Below are 17888 nucleotides of genomic sequence, written 5' to 3' on the forward strand. Positions count from 1 at the left end.
GAAATGCTTCATAACTTAGGTATCGCTGCGCGGCCTGTACGAACGGGAGAGGAAGTTATATTGAACTCCATACAACTTGGCCTTCAACTTCGTCTTTGCAAGCAGCTGGAGCGAGACTGGCGACAGAGAGGAACGGAGAGTGCGAGACGAAAAGCAAGACGAGAGGGAGTGGGAAAGGGAGAGTAAACTTGTTTTGCTCGAGGAGGACAGGGAGGTGCCTACGAAGGACGAGAGGACAAGCGTGCGGCTCTGGAGTGCAGAATACACAGAAAGAATAAAACACGTAAAGGACGAACACAGACACACACTTGAAAGAACTGTGTGTGTCTGTGTTCGTCCATTACGTGTTTTATTCTTTCTGTATATTCTGTAGTGTTTCAACGCGCCCTGCTACGTGCACTTCTGGAGTGCACGTTCTAGTTACCGAAAGCGATGTTCTGTAAGTTTTCTCTTCGTCGATTTAATTTATACAATGCACAAAGTTTTTTCTTAGTTGAGAAAAAAAATTAAAAAAACGATCAACGGAGGCGAGTTTTTGTTTTGCAGCTTTGTTGTTAGAGCATAGGTGCCCTAAATATTTATATTCTCAACTCTTGGGGATGACACGTCGCGTCGTGGCGCTTTATGATCAAAAGGTTGCTTACCAATAAATTTTATTTTATTTATGATTCACTTTAGGAAAACACAACGCACCAAACTGAAGCAGTTCATGATGTTGGCCCTGCTGGCGGGAATACTTTAACGCGAGCAGAATATTATAAGAAGAACATTAAGTTCTTGCTTAGCTCCCTATGTATCTACATATATTTATTTTCACCTTAAGTCCAGACGCAGCCCACGCTACGAGCTGACGCGACCATTCAGACAGCTTCAAAAGCGCGCTATCATGGCGTAGGTGATGTTTCTGTACGTGTTCTATCGGCGCTGCACCAATCGCAAACAAAAAAGCCCCGGCGACTTGCACATTTGACGCAGTTCGATTGGTCCAACTAGCTTTTACCTTTGACAATATATTATGCGGAATAATATAACTATATCTTCTTTAGTACAATATAAAGATCCCTTCTCAATTCAGTGTTAAATAATTTTGCACACCTTGTGTTTGTTTGCACTGAAATTCTTTGAAATTTCTCAAGAAATTTGCACAGATCATGTTTAAGTTCCAGAATTGCAAATCGCTTTTTGAAACACATTATGTGCCTAATTCGGCAGCTAATCCGCAATTTTAATACTGCAGATCAGCTGCAAGATGTCGCGAGTTATCTTCACAATGCAGCCTTTTTGGTTACAATTTTGAAGTATCCGCTTAAAAGCAACAACGAGTTATATGTCCCATGGGAATTATGAAGGTGACAGCTGCCCATAATAGAAGTCTCATGAGTAATGAGCCATCTTTATAGTGTTTACTGACGACTATCATCGCGGGTGCATGGATACATGTTCAGAGTGTCGCTCATCAACATATCGATTTGACTCCCGTGATGACGGTCCTCGTAAGCGCTTGCAAATGCATTTTTCACCTAATTGAATATACGCTCCCGATCGCGCGTGTCTTGCCAGCTTGTGCATGACAAAACTAAGAGACTAATCAGTTATATCGAACCCGGTATCCACGAATAGGAGTCAGTTGGCAAATAAATGTATTTATTCTATCCCATAGGGTCTTCCGGAATGAACGGTAACACCTTCGCTGCCAGATTGAGCATACAACATCAGTTATATCATGCCCCTCTAAAGCGAACACTGTTCCCATTCATGAAGCTTCAGCCCGTACGTAAATGTTTTGCTTATCTGTCTAACTATCTTGAAGTATTTGGAGTATAAAAAAGCAAGTCCACCACGTTATGCCGCATCAAAAAGCAAATCGTAATAAAATATTAGGTATTATTCGAGTCCTTCGACATTGCTTCGACCGTCACACGAAGTAGGTCAGAAGGGATTCGCTGCGAGTGTACTACAAGTCATATTTAGTTGTTTTATTGCGTATATTTCAGCACAAAATTTTAAAGTTCAGCTAATACCATTGGCCTCTGAGTCTCCAATAGAGGGCTTGCAAGTGCAGCTGGTGATAGCGGTCAATATTCTCAGATTATATCAGGCAAAAAAAGAAAACAACAATAGCATGATGATGAAGATAGATTGACTGATGATTGTGACAATATGTCACATATTTACCCTTTCATTGAAATCCTTTACTTTTTCTTTGACTTATCGTCAAAGCAGCCTCAAAGTAGCGTCACCGTTTACTTGTCCTAACGCCTTTGACTGATCGTCAAAGTAGTGATAGGATATTGAACATCTATTCTGATACCTTCACACCCACATCTCGTGTACCCTAGGATCTAGACCAGGGCCTCTTTTATTCCTCCTTTTCGTGAACCATCCTGAGTAGTGCACAAAGCTGTCACGTCAGTTGAAGTTTGCTCAAGACATCAATATTTTTACAAATATACAATCGTCCTCTCGTTCTAGTGCCTTACAAGAAGATATTGAACGCGTTTATGAGGGGTGTTCAGCAATTTTCTTGATACTTAATCGAGACAAAACCGAACTACTGACAAAATCAGGAGAACGCGAGATTTTATTTTACCCTTCGGTTCAACAGTTCGCTATCACACGTGTCGCCATGATTCGTGACCTTGCGATTTCTTTTGACAGCTGGTTTTCTTTTCCTGGTCATATTCGTCAGATCGTTGCCTGTTTTGTACGAATGCTTGGTTTACTTTTTCGGCTTTCATGTGACTTTAGGGACTTCTTTTTTACTGTACTCCTATTTTTCTGCCTTATATGAGCATTACGTGAGTTCGTTAGTGTAGCATGAGTCTCTTCGACGGCCTTTGATGTGCCGCGAATTGAAACCGCAAAGGAAGTTTTTTTTTTCGTAATATATGTGATAAGTATTTACACAGATGTTATTATAACTTAGACCACCTACTCGAAAAGCCTGTATTTACAACATCTATCCACTCACCCGAGATATTATCTTTCTACACATAGTAATTCATGGTCACTTCGATGCCGATTTATTAACCTTTCTACATTTTCGTGCAACTGCTCGCATTCGAAAACATCACACTGTTGTATCCTTTCCGTCAATAAAAATATTACCATTAATTTGCATGCAACTCGCATTTCAAAATTTAGAGTATTCATACTTGAACATTTTTGATAAAATGAACTATTTTAATCGTAAAGAGTGGGCAAGTCAGCAGCCGAACGTTGCAGCCACTGCTCCATTTCTTCGCTTTTTTCGTCCAGGTTCTTGCCTCGTGCGTCTACCCGGTTTCGTTCGGTAATGTCGGCAGCGCGGATGATTCCTGCTGCGTCAAGTGCGTCAACCCGGTTTCTATCGGAGATGTCGGCAGCGCGGGTGATTCCTCCTTTGTCAAGTGCCACCAACCACTACCGATGACAACGTTCGACGATGGTGACTCAGCGGTACAAAACGAAAGCATCGCTCGGTTTTTCGAACTTTATCCTCTTCGAGGCAACACCCAAGCGACATCATCGACATCCACAGGACCAGCGAGCAACGCCCCACAGGCTTTTTTCGTCAGTGGGCAAGGCAGCAGCCGAACGATGTAGCCACGGCTCAATTTCTTCGCTTTTTTTCGTCCAGGTTAGTAGAAAGCTTTCTACTAAGGAATTGAAAAGTGATTGTTTATGTTTCATTGTGCTGCCTTTCCCAGGCGTGTTGTGTGATTGTATAGCGCGTTGTTTTGACTCGTTTTGTTTTCTTATTCTTCTTTTGAGCGGGGATGTTGAAATGAACCCTGGTCCAACTATCAACGAGCAGCTGGCACAAATCATTGAAAGTCAAAAAAAAAACTCAAAAGAACCAAAGTTAATTCAAGAAAAATTAGACTCGCACATATCGGAAACAGATAAAGGATTGACTTCTATAGAAGGAAAGCTGGAGTCTTTTTCGCGTACAGTAGAAAGAGTGGATGACTGTGAGCATGCAGTGAACAATCTAAATCATCAGGTTGCAACGCTAGTGAGCAAAATAGATGATCTCGAAAACCGCAGTCGACGGAATGATTTGATTGTATATGGAGTCAATGAACGTGAAACAGAAACGCCCGATTCTCTCTCGAAGATTGTCTTGACAGGAATATTTGAGGAGAAGCTGGGTATTAAGGTTAGTAGCCTCGAACGTATACATCGGTTGGGTAAAAAGACACCAAACAAAACTCGCCCTGTAATTTTGCGTTTGTTTGACTTTAACGAAAAAATGGATCTGCTAAGAAAAACGCAAGGAAATTTAAGGGAACGAAAATTTCAGTATCAGAAGATTTTTCGCTTAAAATTCAGAACATCCGGAAACAGTTATGGGCAACAGGTAAAGATAAAAGAAAACCCGAAAATAAAGTATATCTTAAGTATGATAAGTTGGTTATTAATCAGGATGTGTATGTGTGGGATGACGAAAATTGTCAAAGGTGTAAGCTTACGGGCTCTGGGATTGATGACGTGAACGATGCACAAGGTCATCTTGCTAGCACTTCCCAGTCCGGAAGAGGTAGGGCCGGTGACAGGCTGCGGGAACAAACACGCGAAAGACTGGCTGGTGCCAAAACTATTTCGGGCGACCATGACCGAGTACGTTCAAACGAACAAGCCTATTCCACCCGTTCACGTAAAAATCAGGCAGCGACATCTTCTAATTCGCAGACACTGTCAGAAGCGTCATAGCTACGTGCAAGAAGCAGTGGCGAACATGTTACTTTTTTTTCATCTGTTTCAGTTACGTTTACTAACACAAGAAGTGTTATGAATAAACGAGATCAGCTTAACTCTGTTGTCAGCTCAACGAACGCAGACCTAATCTTTCTTACGGAAACATGGCTTAGTAAACATGCCTGCAGCTTTGAAATTTTCCAATGAGATAAAACATATAATGTATATCGTTTTGACAGAGACGGTAGACATGGGGGTGGCGTACTCATAGCCGTATCATAGTGCATACCTTCATTTTTCGTAGATGTTGCTTCCGATCTAGAAATGGTTTGGGCTTGTATCACTTTAAATAACACAATAATTTTATTGGGTGCCTGCTACCGCCCCCCAAACAGCGCAGTGACATTTATTGACGATTTACATTACGTTATAAATTCTATTGTTTGTCAGTAGCCCAGTTCTCCCATTTTTTATTAGGAGATTTTAATTTTCCTGATATCATGAGGTCTGATCCACCTCTTTTCAACGTGTTTCAACCCAGAGTCAACTTTTTTGGATTTGTGCGCCTGTTTTAATTCGACACAGCTGGTAAAGAAACCAACAAGGTATGCCAATGATACAGCGAACACACTTGATTTAATTCTGTCGACACACCCTGACCTTCTATCTTCCCTTACGTATCTTCCAGGCTTAAGTGATCACTCGTTGTTAAATTTTGATCTCAAAGTTGCTCCCCCAATCAATAGTAAAAAAGTAAAGCTTATTTCTGACTACAATAAAGCCAATTTTTATCTCATTAACCAAAAACTGTGCAGCTATCTGGACATATATCTGCCAGAATTTGATCAGCGAAGCGTGCAGGAAAATTGGAGATTATTTTGTTTTAAAGTAAATGAACTGAATGATGCGCATGTACCCGTCAGGCGTATTCAATCTGATGCTAAAGCACCTTGGTATACTAACACCCTAAAACGTCTTTCCAATAAAAAAACAGCGACTTTTTCGTTCAGCTAAATTACGTAACACGATTGATCACTGGGAAGCATATTTTGCGGCTGAGGTTGAATATTCCCAAGCTGTATCAGACGTCAAAGAAATTTTTTTTAAGAACACTTTACCGAGTCTATTGTTAAATGACCCCACATAGTTCTGGAAGACTGTTAATATGAATGACGACGGCTTGATTTCTCTTAGCGATGACTCTGGGGCGTTAATCCCTCGGGCAGAATATCCATCAGTGTTTAATAAAGTTTTTTCAAATAGTTTTTCTGTAGGTGATGGAAATGTATCTTATGACATTCCACGTTGTGAGTTTAGACCTATGTTTCCAATTGCCATGGAGCCTACTGGAATTGTAAACTTAACTGATTCTTTGAAATTATCATCATCTTGGGGAAGCGATAATATTAACTCAAAATTTCTAAGACAAACTAAAATGCACTCATCCTTTTTTTTTGGCCAAAGTTTTCCAGCAATCTCTTCCCAAGCAGCACCAGAAAGTGAATTCCGATCGGCCGACGGTTGGCCAGTGTCTGGACAGCTCGGCCACTTTAAGTGCTTGGCCACCGGAGACATAAACAAGGCCGGCAAGGGTCCGGCCACAAACTAGCTGTTTTTAGCTTGCCCGCCGGAGACATAAACACTGCCGGCAAGCGCCTGGCCAGAAGTGCTCATTTTCAGCTTGGCCGCCGGAGACATAAACACGGCCGGCAAGTGTTAGGCCAGCAGTGGTGATTTTCAGCTTGGCCGCCGGGGACATAAACACGGCCGGCAAGTGTCTGGCCAGATGTGCTCATTTTCAGCTTGGCCGCCGGGGACATAAACACGCCCGGCAAGTGTTTGGCCACAAGTGCTGATTTTCAGCTTGGCCGCCGGAGACATAAACACGGCCGGCAAGTGTTTGGCCAGTAGTGCTGATTTTCAGCTTGGCCACCGGAAGCATAAACACGGCCGGCGAGTGTTTGGCCAGCAGTGCTGATCTTCAGCTTGGCCGCCGGAGACATAAACACGGCCGGCAAGTGTTTGGCCAGCAGTGCTGATTTTCAGCTTGGCCGCCGGAAACATAAACACGGCCGGCGAGTGTTTGGCCAGAAGAGCTGATTCTCAGCTTGGCCGCCGTGGACATAAACATGGTCGACAAGTGTTCGGCCAAAAGTGCTGATTTTCAGTTTCGCCGCAGGGACACCCATAATCTAAACTTTCATCGCGTTGACGAAACTTTGGCATAACGACGGGCAGCGAGAGAAGCATCATGAGAGAGTGGTTGGCAGGATATTAGTGCGTGCATCGCGAAAACACTGTTAGCGCAAGCAAACGATTACCGTTTTATTCAGTTTTTTTTTCGTTAGACTTGAAAGGCTATTGTCTTCACTAGCACTGTCGTGCGATATGTTCATTTGGAAAATTACTAGAAGTGGGAAAATATTGTGCCCGTCGTTGTTCTATGAAAATAAAATACGAAAGCAGCGCCGACGTCATCTTCGCGCTAACAATACCGCTCTGTCGATGCGCGGCCCTCTTAGCGCGAATACCACATCCGCGATTTTTCGGTTAGTGCTCCACATATTTACTTCCCAACTGCACTCGAAGAAAAAAAATTTGTAGTCGGGTGCATCGGGCGCACATGCTCCCCTTTCCTGGAAGACGCACCCTCCGTTACCCAGCCAGTGTACCTGTATACCGACCATAAGCCCCCTTCTCTACCTTAAAAACCTATAGCTGTATCAATGCACTCAGCTTAGTAAACCGCCACGCTAGCCACACACCCCGATCAGCTTGTGCTTGAATCGGATAAGATTGGATATTTCAGTCTTTGTGTTTTGGAAGAGCCTAAACAAGACGTCTCTCATATATTGATTAAACTTAAGCTAGTCTCAGTAATGTTTCATATAGGTGCTAGGATACTGATTTCCTGAGCCAAGGAAAGCTAACAGCTTCGGTTAAAAACGCAACGGAAACGTTCAAAATCGAACCACCCGTAAAAGAAAAAGAAAATGAACATTTCGACCTAGATGTGCAGAACGCTGGTTTTGTTGTTAACAACGTGGTTGTTGGCGGGTGGTGGGCAACGCCGTGACGCTATTGACGCTATCGTGGTGATTGACGCCAGTGATGCTCGGCCGTACTACACAGTAAACGTTTTTACACCTTTAAGGGTGTAAAAGTGGTGTTGTTGCAACATACACCCTCGGCTACACCCTTTTAACACCCTGAAAACTAGGAATACAATCTCATAATTTTACCGAAAAAGGTGCTGTTTCGTGTTACACCCTACATTTAATGAAGAATGTGAGAAGGGTGTAGAAGAGGGTGCTGAATAAATACTGTGAAATGGTTTTGGAAAGCTTATATATGGCTCTGTACATAATGTAAAGGTAAGATTTCTGCTTGAAAAGCAACAGTTGTTAGCAGTCTAGTTTCTTATAATGTCAGTTGTAATTCATGCAGATAGCTAATAATAAAGTGCCTCTTTTGCATACAAATTTTATGTTTGCAAACAAAATTTTATATAAGAGTTCATATTTAATTTTCTTACAAATCACTCCATGCTCAGAAATCAGAAAGTAGGGTGAAATGCTCTATACTAGCAGTTTTTACAAATATTTATTGATGGAAGTGTACAGTAAGAAAATCAGTTAGTCTCGAGTTTATATCTGGCAACATGAAATCAAAATATTGTGAAAATGTTTCACAAATATTTATGACATGCTGCTAGAACCTGTCCCATGACCATGTCAACCCGAGTAAAATATTCATTTGAGAAAATGGTGACATGCACAAAAACTCACACACATAAAGAGGCAAATCCCATAATAAACCAGTCCGAGACATCCCATAAAAAATGGCCTATGGTCGTCTACGGGAAATTCAATGGGAGGCTATCACCCCCTGTAGCTTTGCATGGTCGGCCTCAAAAATTTATAGATACAGCTACAGCCAGCTATAGAAAAGTTTAGGGCCCTGTGTCTAAAGTCTCAGGGCTATGTTTCAATAACAATAATAATAATAATAATAATAATAATAATAATAATAATAATAATAATAATAATCAATAAGTTAGTGTTTTAACAGTGTCCTGGGACATCCAATTGTTCTTCTTGCGGGCGCAGTGCAATAGAACGCACAAAGAGACGCTTGCGCGCTCGCAGTCGCACACATACACTCGCGCACGCACGTACACACGCATGCACACGCGCAAACCCACGCCCGCGCGCAGACGCACACGCATGCACAACCAGAAACGCACACGCGCATGCACGCGGACGCATCCACACGCGCGCGCACAAACACACGCACGCGCATGCACACACACACACACACAAACAATTACGACAAAGAAAACGTTGCTTAAGTTAGTTTCGGTTTCGGTTTACACAAAAAGAAACAACCTAAAGTTTAAATAAAACCTAAGATTTACTCACGTTTTGTAATGTTTTACATTATTATTTTAGTGAAATTCTTATTGCTACTGATATAATAATATTTTGCTTAGTATTGTTCTAAAAAAAATAACAATAAATAAAAAGGAAAAGAGACTCTTGAAGACTGCGCAAGACCATCGCTATCGCAATCAGCTTCCGTTGGGCTCAGTTGAATGGTTTTTGAAGTTCCAGAGGCTTCGGAAATGTCCTTTTTCTTACGTTTTAGCCGTTTTAGTGGATATTTTAAATATCTTCCTTAGGAATACCGTGTTCAAGAATAACAATCGATGACTGAGAGCTGGGAGACGCTGCGTCTTGCCAACGCCCGTAAGTTCAGAACCGCCCATGCACGCACGACTCGTGCAAACGCCAGTTAGCAACTTTCTTTTGTTTCTGCGAAGTGGGCTGCTGTTTCAAACTTTGTCGTGCACCGTGCGCTTGCTAAGCTATGCTTGATTCTAACTATGCTTCTGCCCTGTGTTATTTCGTTATTTGAAAAGAGCGTATCTTCTTCAAAACCTGTTGTTCGCTCCGCAGTGTGAGAAAGATTCCCGCGCGGCGGAACCGTGGGCATGTTCTTTGCGCCGTCGTGCGGCGCTCGTCCGACGACGCTTGTGCGGAGCGTTCAAGTGCCGTCTGACGGCAGTTCAAGCATTCAGTCGCCGTCCCTAAGTGTTAATCACAGGTCATGCTAGTTCTGACGTCTTGTCCTAACAGCCGCTCGCCACCGATTTGTTTCATAAAGCGGGAGCGAGAAAAACGTTAGAAGAGCGAGCATGCAGCATGATTTTTTGCATAAGCTAATGCCTATGCGCAGAGACGCGCGGTCTCTTCGTCATATTTCCGAGGGTAAAAGCGCTAAAAACAACGGACAAACAACGCCCTGTGTTTGTTTCTTTTACTTGTCAATTGTTTTTAGAGGTTTCACCCTCGGAAATTAGGTCTCTTCGCGTTTACCGAACCGGCGCACTTTTTAAGTTTACGATTCCGTGATGCAAAAAATAAAAGGAGTTCAGATGTCACGTTTTTCAGTAGTGGCGAAAGCCCTTACAAAAATCAGAGCAGCTAGAAAAGGCAAAAACATAAAAAAAGGCGGAAAAATTAACTAATGTCAAACCTGAATATTTGATGGAGTTCAAAGACTACCACCGTACCAACTCGCCCGGTTATTCTTTCTGTCAAAGAATAATAGCCAATAGTAATAAACAAATAAATGCCAACTATTAATGGGTTACAAAGTCGTAATTGGTGCATTGCAGCCCTACGCTACTCTACTCTTTTGGTGATATCAGGTAATGTGAATATGTATAGGGCAGTTCATAGCAACCATTTATGGCCGACCCATTATATTGAGTTTTTTCTTTATATAAAAGTTATATAAAAAAAGTGCTCTGCCTAAATTAAGCCGCACCACTGAATGTACAATAGCGTGTAACGTTTATGTATGTTCTTAGCAAAAGAAAAGGATGCATTATAAAAAGGCCAATCATTTTGTTTCCTCTCTGTTGGAGCTTCTTTCACGTACACGCGAAATGTGGGTATCTACGTCTAAAAGAGTGGAATTGGCATTTCCTGCAGGGCTGGAAGGCCTGACTCAGTTTGGCGAGCAGCTTGAAACCTATGGAAACCTGGGGAACTGAACCACAAGAGTGAGAGTGACACCCGCCTTGCACTTCCTGAACGATGGCACCATGAGGAAGGGGGAGCTGCCCTAAAGTGAATGCAATAGCAGATGGGTCGTTCCAGTGAACCCCTATACAGATGATACCAAGCAGAAAATTATTAATAAATGTGTTATTAAAAACATGGAATGTGAATGGCACGGACAAGGAGGATATCAACACCGAGCTGTGTTGTGTTCATATCCTCTGTTCCCCTATTCTTCATGCTTTCTTTTCAATAATTGGCTACTAACTAGTCCAATCATCAGCACTAGTCAATAAAAGTATGCTGCTATTTATTAGTATGCATTAACACCGTGCTTGCAGTTGAATCCTACAGTCATCTATTAATGGACAAAAACAAAAAGGAGGGTGCAAGCTAGCTAAACAGGCTAAACATATAATTTATTAAAGACGGGTTCTCTTAAGGATGACACAAACGCAGAGAACTATCAAACACAGCTGAGTATTAATGGGCAAAAATGAATAGGCGACCCAAAAAAGAAAACGCAGGAGACGACATGAAGTCAGTCTTTACAATTTCTCTCTGCTTGCCCCACTTTACAAAAGGAATTCCTTCCTGGGCCTTGCAGCGTTTTACTGTTCACAACTCCTGATATACCCAAGGACAGTAAACATAAAAAAGCAACCTACTAACATTGGGGTAAATGTGATTGAACAAACAACAGGGAATGCCTTGAGCTTTCAACCTAGGAAATAAAAAATATGCACAACATCAAGATTAAAAAAAAAAAGTGAAAGCCGTTTACAACTTCCTGTAACGCCGAATTGGAGCGCAGCTCTTGAGGAGGAGGAGTGGAGGGTATATTCCTCCTCCTCCCTCGTGATCATGCCTGCTAGTCCTCCTCGCCTCCCGCTCCCACTCCCTCTCCTTTACCACCTCCTCGTCCTTCAAGCTCCTCCCCCCCCTCGCCTCCGGCTCCTCGTCTCTCCTCCCCCCTCCTCCACCTTCGCACTGCTTTCCTCCTTGCCGCTCAAGCCGGACAATGAGGGGAGGAGGAGGAGAAGGAGGGGGAGGAGGGGGAGGAGGAAGAGGGGGAGGAGGAGGAGGGGAGGGGAGAAGGGGGAGGAGGAGGAGGGGAGGAGAAGGGGGAGAAGGAGAGGGAGGAGGAGGAGAGGGAGGGGCGCGGTTACGCCGACGCCGACGCCGACGCCGACGGCGACGCCGACGCCAACGGCGACGCCGACGCCAACGGCGACGCCGACGCCAACGGCGACGCCGCTCAGGCTGGAAACGGGCCCCTAAGAGCTGCGCTCTAAAAACACACGGATGCATCACACCTGTTTCTAACAAAAATATAGGCCAAGAAAATTCTTCCACTCAATGGCAAAACACAGGGAAGGCACTAATAGGTTTCTAGGTTTCATCATTGTTAGTGATTCTTTCAGTATACCCTTGTGGTCACTCTCTTTAGTCAAAATTATTTCATCATCATCATTCATTATATCATCATTACAGTTGTGTTCGTTAAAGGGGTACGGAAACAAAAAATGAAATATTCAAATTTCGTTCGGAAGTGAATCAAGTATGAGGGGTAATAACCGTAAATGATAATCGCACGTTTGTATTTTGAACGACTGGCTATATTTTGCGTTCCAAACGGTGCACTCGAGCAAGCGCTCGAAGAGAAGCGAACGGAGAGTGCGATGCGTCATGGGATATCCGGCGCAACAAAAGCAGAAAAGATTCCCCGCGTTCGTGGAGTAGCAAAAAGGCGTGGATATCAGCTTTGCCCTTGGTGGTGCTGGCAGCGTTGTGGTGGTGTCAATAGCGGCAGCGCGTTACAACCGAGCCGTTCGAAGTACCCGTGGCGTGACAAGCGTGTGGCTGGCCCACGTGGGCTGGCCCAAGGAGCACGTAGCTTCCACAACACTGTCAGCTTAGGGCTGAACGGGGTGGGGAAAGCAACTTTTGTTCGAGTTTTGAGCGACGGGCTAATCTTCTAGGGGGAGAATGGCTGTTTCTGGTTGCACGGACGAGGGTCCGAGAATGAGGGGAGTCCTTCCTTTCCGTCTTCTTGGACCGTTTGGTACAATGCGCGATTTGTGAGTTGAGCCAGATGCGCGTAGGAGACAAGTGATAAGCGAAGCGTGGGTTGCCTGCAATCCTCTGAGACAAACAAATCATGTCACTTGATCTCCAAACAGGAAAGCTTTACATGCTTCGTTTGTGGCAGACCATGATGTTCACAATGATTCAGCCGTGCAGTGCGATGCTTGGGGCCACTGCTTGCTCACTTAGAGTTCGAGAAAGGGGGGTGCCGTAGCACTTCCCAATTGCCCACGGGGTTATAATGTGGCTTGCAAGGAGCTCTTTTGTATTACCTCATGAAGTGAGTTGTGTTTAGTGTGACTCATTATTTCTTTATCACATGCCTCGTATGTGGTGATGTGGCAATCCCTCTAAGTGAAAAAAGTGTAAATGTGTTCAGTAAACATGATAGCTGTAAATCATGTAATAATAATATAAGAATATGCAATACCATATATTATTTTTGTACAATTTACAAGTTGTGATATGTGTATTGGACACATTCCAATGGAATGTTCACTGAGGTCTATACTTCATTTCACCCTTCGTCCGAGCGCGGCGGACGCTACCAGCCAATCCAGCGTCGAGAGAGCGTCATGTGACCTTGTACTCCACATAACCAAAACGTCGCATGATACCCTCCTGGAACCAGATTGGCTGGGGTGGCCCAGCATCCACTGGGCCACCCCAGCAGGTGCCCATTTCATGCCAAGCACCCTTTACCAAGGGTGTTAGCAAGCACCTTTTATGAAGGGTGCTTGCCTGAACGCCATAAGGGTGTTAGCCCAGGGACAAACTGGTTTACACCCTTAAGTGTGTAAAAACTGTTACTGTGTACTCAAGGGTTCTCTTTCCCATTAGTGCCAGTAAGCTTGTGCAAAGTGAAAAATATTGTAACTGAACAGTGGAGAGTTTTAGTAGATCGCTCCTATGACTCCGATAACGATACCCGATACTCCGCCACCGCCTCCCTTGCGCATGCATTGTATCGTTATCGGGGCTATCGGAGGTATCGGAACGATTTACTAAAAATCTCTGTTGTTGCACTGTCCCTTCACCTAAAGTTACTTCTTTTTATTTTTTTTTTACTGCTGCACTACCGGGGGATCTTGATGGTGGGACAACATACCATCCCTGAACCCACGACGACTGGAATGGTGGTCGCAACCAGCGTCCTAAGACTTAGTACTCAAAAAGTCCAATAAATATTGAGCAGCCTTGCAGCAGCTTCGCGTGTCATTACTATGTAAAAGTTTCTGGGATTGAGTTCTCAAACTTGACCTCCCGAAACTCTTGACCGTCTTCTGAGGAACACCCAAATTTTCTGGCAGTCTGTGATAAATTATGTAATAAGTGTATAACTACAGCCACTTTCGGCCAGTGACTGGCCGGAAGTCAATGGCTAGTGGCTGGCCAAACGTGAATGGCCAGTGGCTCGCCGAAAGTGACTGGCCAAGGGTGAATGGCAAGTCACTGGCCTAAAGTGAATGGCCAGTCACTGGCCAAATGTGAAGGGCCAGTCATGGCCAAAGGTGAATGGCCAGTGTCTGGCCTAAAGTGAATGGCCAGCCACTGGACAAAGGTGAATGGTCAGTCACTGGCCTAAAGTGAATGGCCAGTCACTGGCCTAAAGTGAATGGCCAGCGACTGGCATAAAGTGAATGGCAAGTCACCAGACGAGGACGAAAACACTGCTATTGCCGAGCACTTTGGCCAAGTTTGGGCCATCGAAAATCTGGTTGGCCATAGTACACTTGCCAGCGACGGCCCATTCACAACGTGCTGCTTGGGTTGAGTGTGGAACGCTCCCAATAGAATGGAAAACTGCGAATGTGGTTCCACTACATAAGTCTGGTAACAAGCATTCTCCATTCAATTATTGACCCATTTCATTAACAAGTATTCCCTGTAAAATAATGGAGCACATTCTGTACTCTCACATTTTTAATTACCTAGAATCCAATTCATTTTTCGCCCTTGCTCAACATGGTTTCCGTCACTCATTTTCTTGTGAAACGCAGCTGCTTCATTTCACCCATTGTTTGCATGCTATACTGGACAAAAACCATCAGGCTGACTGTATTTTTCTTGATTTTTCTAAAGCATTCGACAAGGTTAGTCATAAGTTACTAATGGGTAAACTTTCTTCATTAAACCTAGATCCTAACTTGTTAACCTGGCTAGAATACTTTCTTACCAACCGCTCACAATATGTAACTCTAAATGGCATTAATTCACCCCTGACTGATGTTGTATCGGGCGAGCCCCAAGGCTCAGTTTTAGGCCCGCTTCTTTTTCTAATATTCATTAATGATTTATCAGGTTGTGTTTCTTCCTCCATGCATTTATACGCAGATGACTGTGTAATTTATCGGGAAGTTCATGATGATGATGATGTACGCATTTTGCAATCTGATTTAAATAATATTACTCTTTGGTGCAAAAAATGGAGTATGGAACTAAACCGTAACAAATGCAAACTAATGCGCGTTTCCCGGCAAGGCGCACGCCCTTCAGAATATACACTAACCGACATTCAACTTGAATCTGTAAACTCATACTGTTATCTGGGTGTTACTATATCGTCGACATTAACCTGGAAGCCTCATATTGATATAATAATCGCCAACGCTAACCGCATGTTAGGACACCTACGACGAAACTTCAGAACGGCCCCAGTTAACTTAAAACTTCTTCTTTATAACACTCTTGTACGGTCAAAATTGGAATACGCAGCCTCTATATGGGATCCTAACCACGCCTTTCTGCATAAAGCTCTCAAACTAGTTTAAAATAACGCCGTTCGTTTCATTCTGTCTAATTATAATTGAACAGCTAGCATATCATCAATGACGTCCAGTTTGTTGTTACCCTCTTTGTCATTGCGCAGAAAGTTTTTTCGACTTTGCCTGTTTCATACAGTGTATCATCATCAGTCGCTGCGAGACCATTTCTTTACATTGCCTAACTATTACTCTTCCCGTCTGGTTCATTCCAATAAAGTTGGATCGACACGTTGCCAAACAAACACTTTTTTTACTCAATTATCCCGTATACATCAAGCGACTGGAGCCACCTTCCAGCAGATATCGCAACTATACCTGATTATTTTCTTTTTCGCCAATCTTTGTCTACATTTCTGTTTGGTGAGCCAACATAAGTCATTTTATTTTGTTTATTTTGTCCGTAACAGATATTGCTTACTGCTTTTGCCAATGGCAGTGTGTTTTTGATATTTGAATTTCTTGCCGAGTTTTTTTTGTCAGTTTGTTTTATTTTTGTTTGCTTCGCCCCTCCCCTCTACAATGCTTTGGCGCTTGAGGGTATGTACAATAAATAAATAAATAAATAAGTAAAGTAGCTTGTAAACATTATGTCTAGTACTCTCTTGATGGTATAGACCAGGAGTGGCCAGGCTGACCCGACCTAAGAGCCGCAAACGAAATTACGAAACTTCTAAGAGCCGCGGAAAGGGGGGGGGGGGGAGTCAAAACTTAAACTTTGTTCAGTCTGACTGTACTACGTATGGGGTCACAGGCTGCACGACTGTACGTATGGGGGTACAAGGCTGCCAAACCGCGAGCCGTGCTTTATTCTGAAATCCTTTCTTTTTTTTTTTTTTCCTGGGGAAACGCAGGAAGGGGCGGGGGAGGGGAGGGGGGGGGGGTCCCCTTACGGGGGATCCGCGCGAGCCGCACTTGGACCAGCAAAGAGCCGCATGCGGCTCGCGAGCCGCGGTTTGGCCACCCCTGGTATAGACCTTTTTTTGTTTTGTGGGATATTATGTTCGGAAATTCGTTTTCAAGGATTGCTCATGTCTTTAATTTTCCAAGAAGCGTAGACTTTGTCTAGTGTGAGTTAATTTTTATGGTTCATTTATGACCTTCGTGTGATGAGCTCCACAGTTTAAATTTCCATCGTCTTTGAATGTATATGACATGAATCTCATAAACTTTCTAGGTATTTCTACCGCAACAAAATCGCGAGGTTGTTCTGGTGCACGAAGAAACTAAAGCCTTATTATTATAAAATAAACATTCAATATTGCCATTTTAGCGAAGATAGCACCTGGTGTAGGTCTTAAGCAATAGTTACACACTTTTAACGTGCAATGCTATAGAAATATCCGGGGTTCGGGTTATACTTTATGCATATTCTAAACGACCTACACGCCGGCTGCAGGCTCCTCCAATGCGGTGGCGAGGCCCTTCTCGCACGCCAACTGCCGCTATAAAGTTATCTTGAATATGAGATGTTTTGTGTGAATAAACGTATGCAACCTTTTGCATTCCAATGTGGTTCTTCCATTCTTGAAGCTTGAGGGCTGCTAAAATTGGCATGCACGTTGCACGTTTTTTTTTTTTTGGCATAATCCTGCTTATCAATACAATATGCTCTGTTTTAGATTCGCCGGGTTTGATGAAGTATTAACGTTCGGTCTCGCTCTGTTCTTCAGTTCACGATAAAACAGTCATTGTGCTCGTTCACGCGGTCACAAAAGTCGTGTATCGCAGCTCCAAAAGATCACAGCACGACGCCCTTTGGCGCAAAGACATATAAGGGTTACTGCCTTTGGCGGCTGCGCACGATTCAATGTCTGGCACTCTTTTTATACGTTGTCCGTGGCTAACATCACGCGCTGTAAGTTTTTTTTTTTTTATTTGACTGATATGGAGGTTTTTACTACTTAAATCAAGTTTCAATTGAAACTATATGCTTATTTTACCATAGTCATCCAACTTACCATGACGATTTGCTCGCACAGAAAGCATTAGTGGAGCTTAGAGGTCGTTTTGAATTATGCAAAGCCTAAAAAACAGAAAATTACGTTGAAATTTTGGGTTGATTGAGCCATAGGCGGAAGAGTTCAGTAGTTGAATCTCATCGCCTTCTGGTAACCTATTTTTTAATTAAGTACAGTCTCTAATGTAATTTGTTTTTATCTATTGGTTTCCTACGTTGTTCCACTACCAGTTTTTTAAGTGTTTTGCTAGATTATGTTTGACGAACAAATTGCATTCAACTGAACCACATAATTCTCGAACACCCTTCACATAAAGATGTGGGTATTTA

Source organism: Ixodes scapularis, unplaced genomic scaffold (genome assembly GCF_016920785.2).
Source record: "Ixodes scapularis isolate PalLabHiFi unplaced genomic scaffold, ASM1692078v2 PGA_scaffold3__209_contigs__length_174095766, whole genome shotgun sequence".
Taxonomy (NCBI): domain Eukaryota; kingdom Metazoa; phylum Arthropoda; class Arachnida; order Ixodida; family Ixodidae; genus Ixodes; species Ixodes scapularis.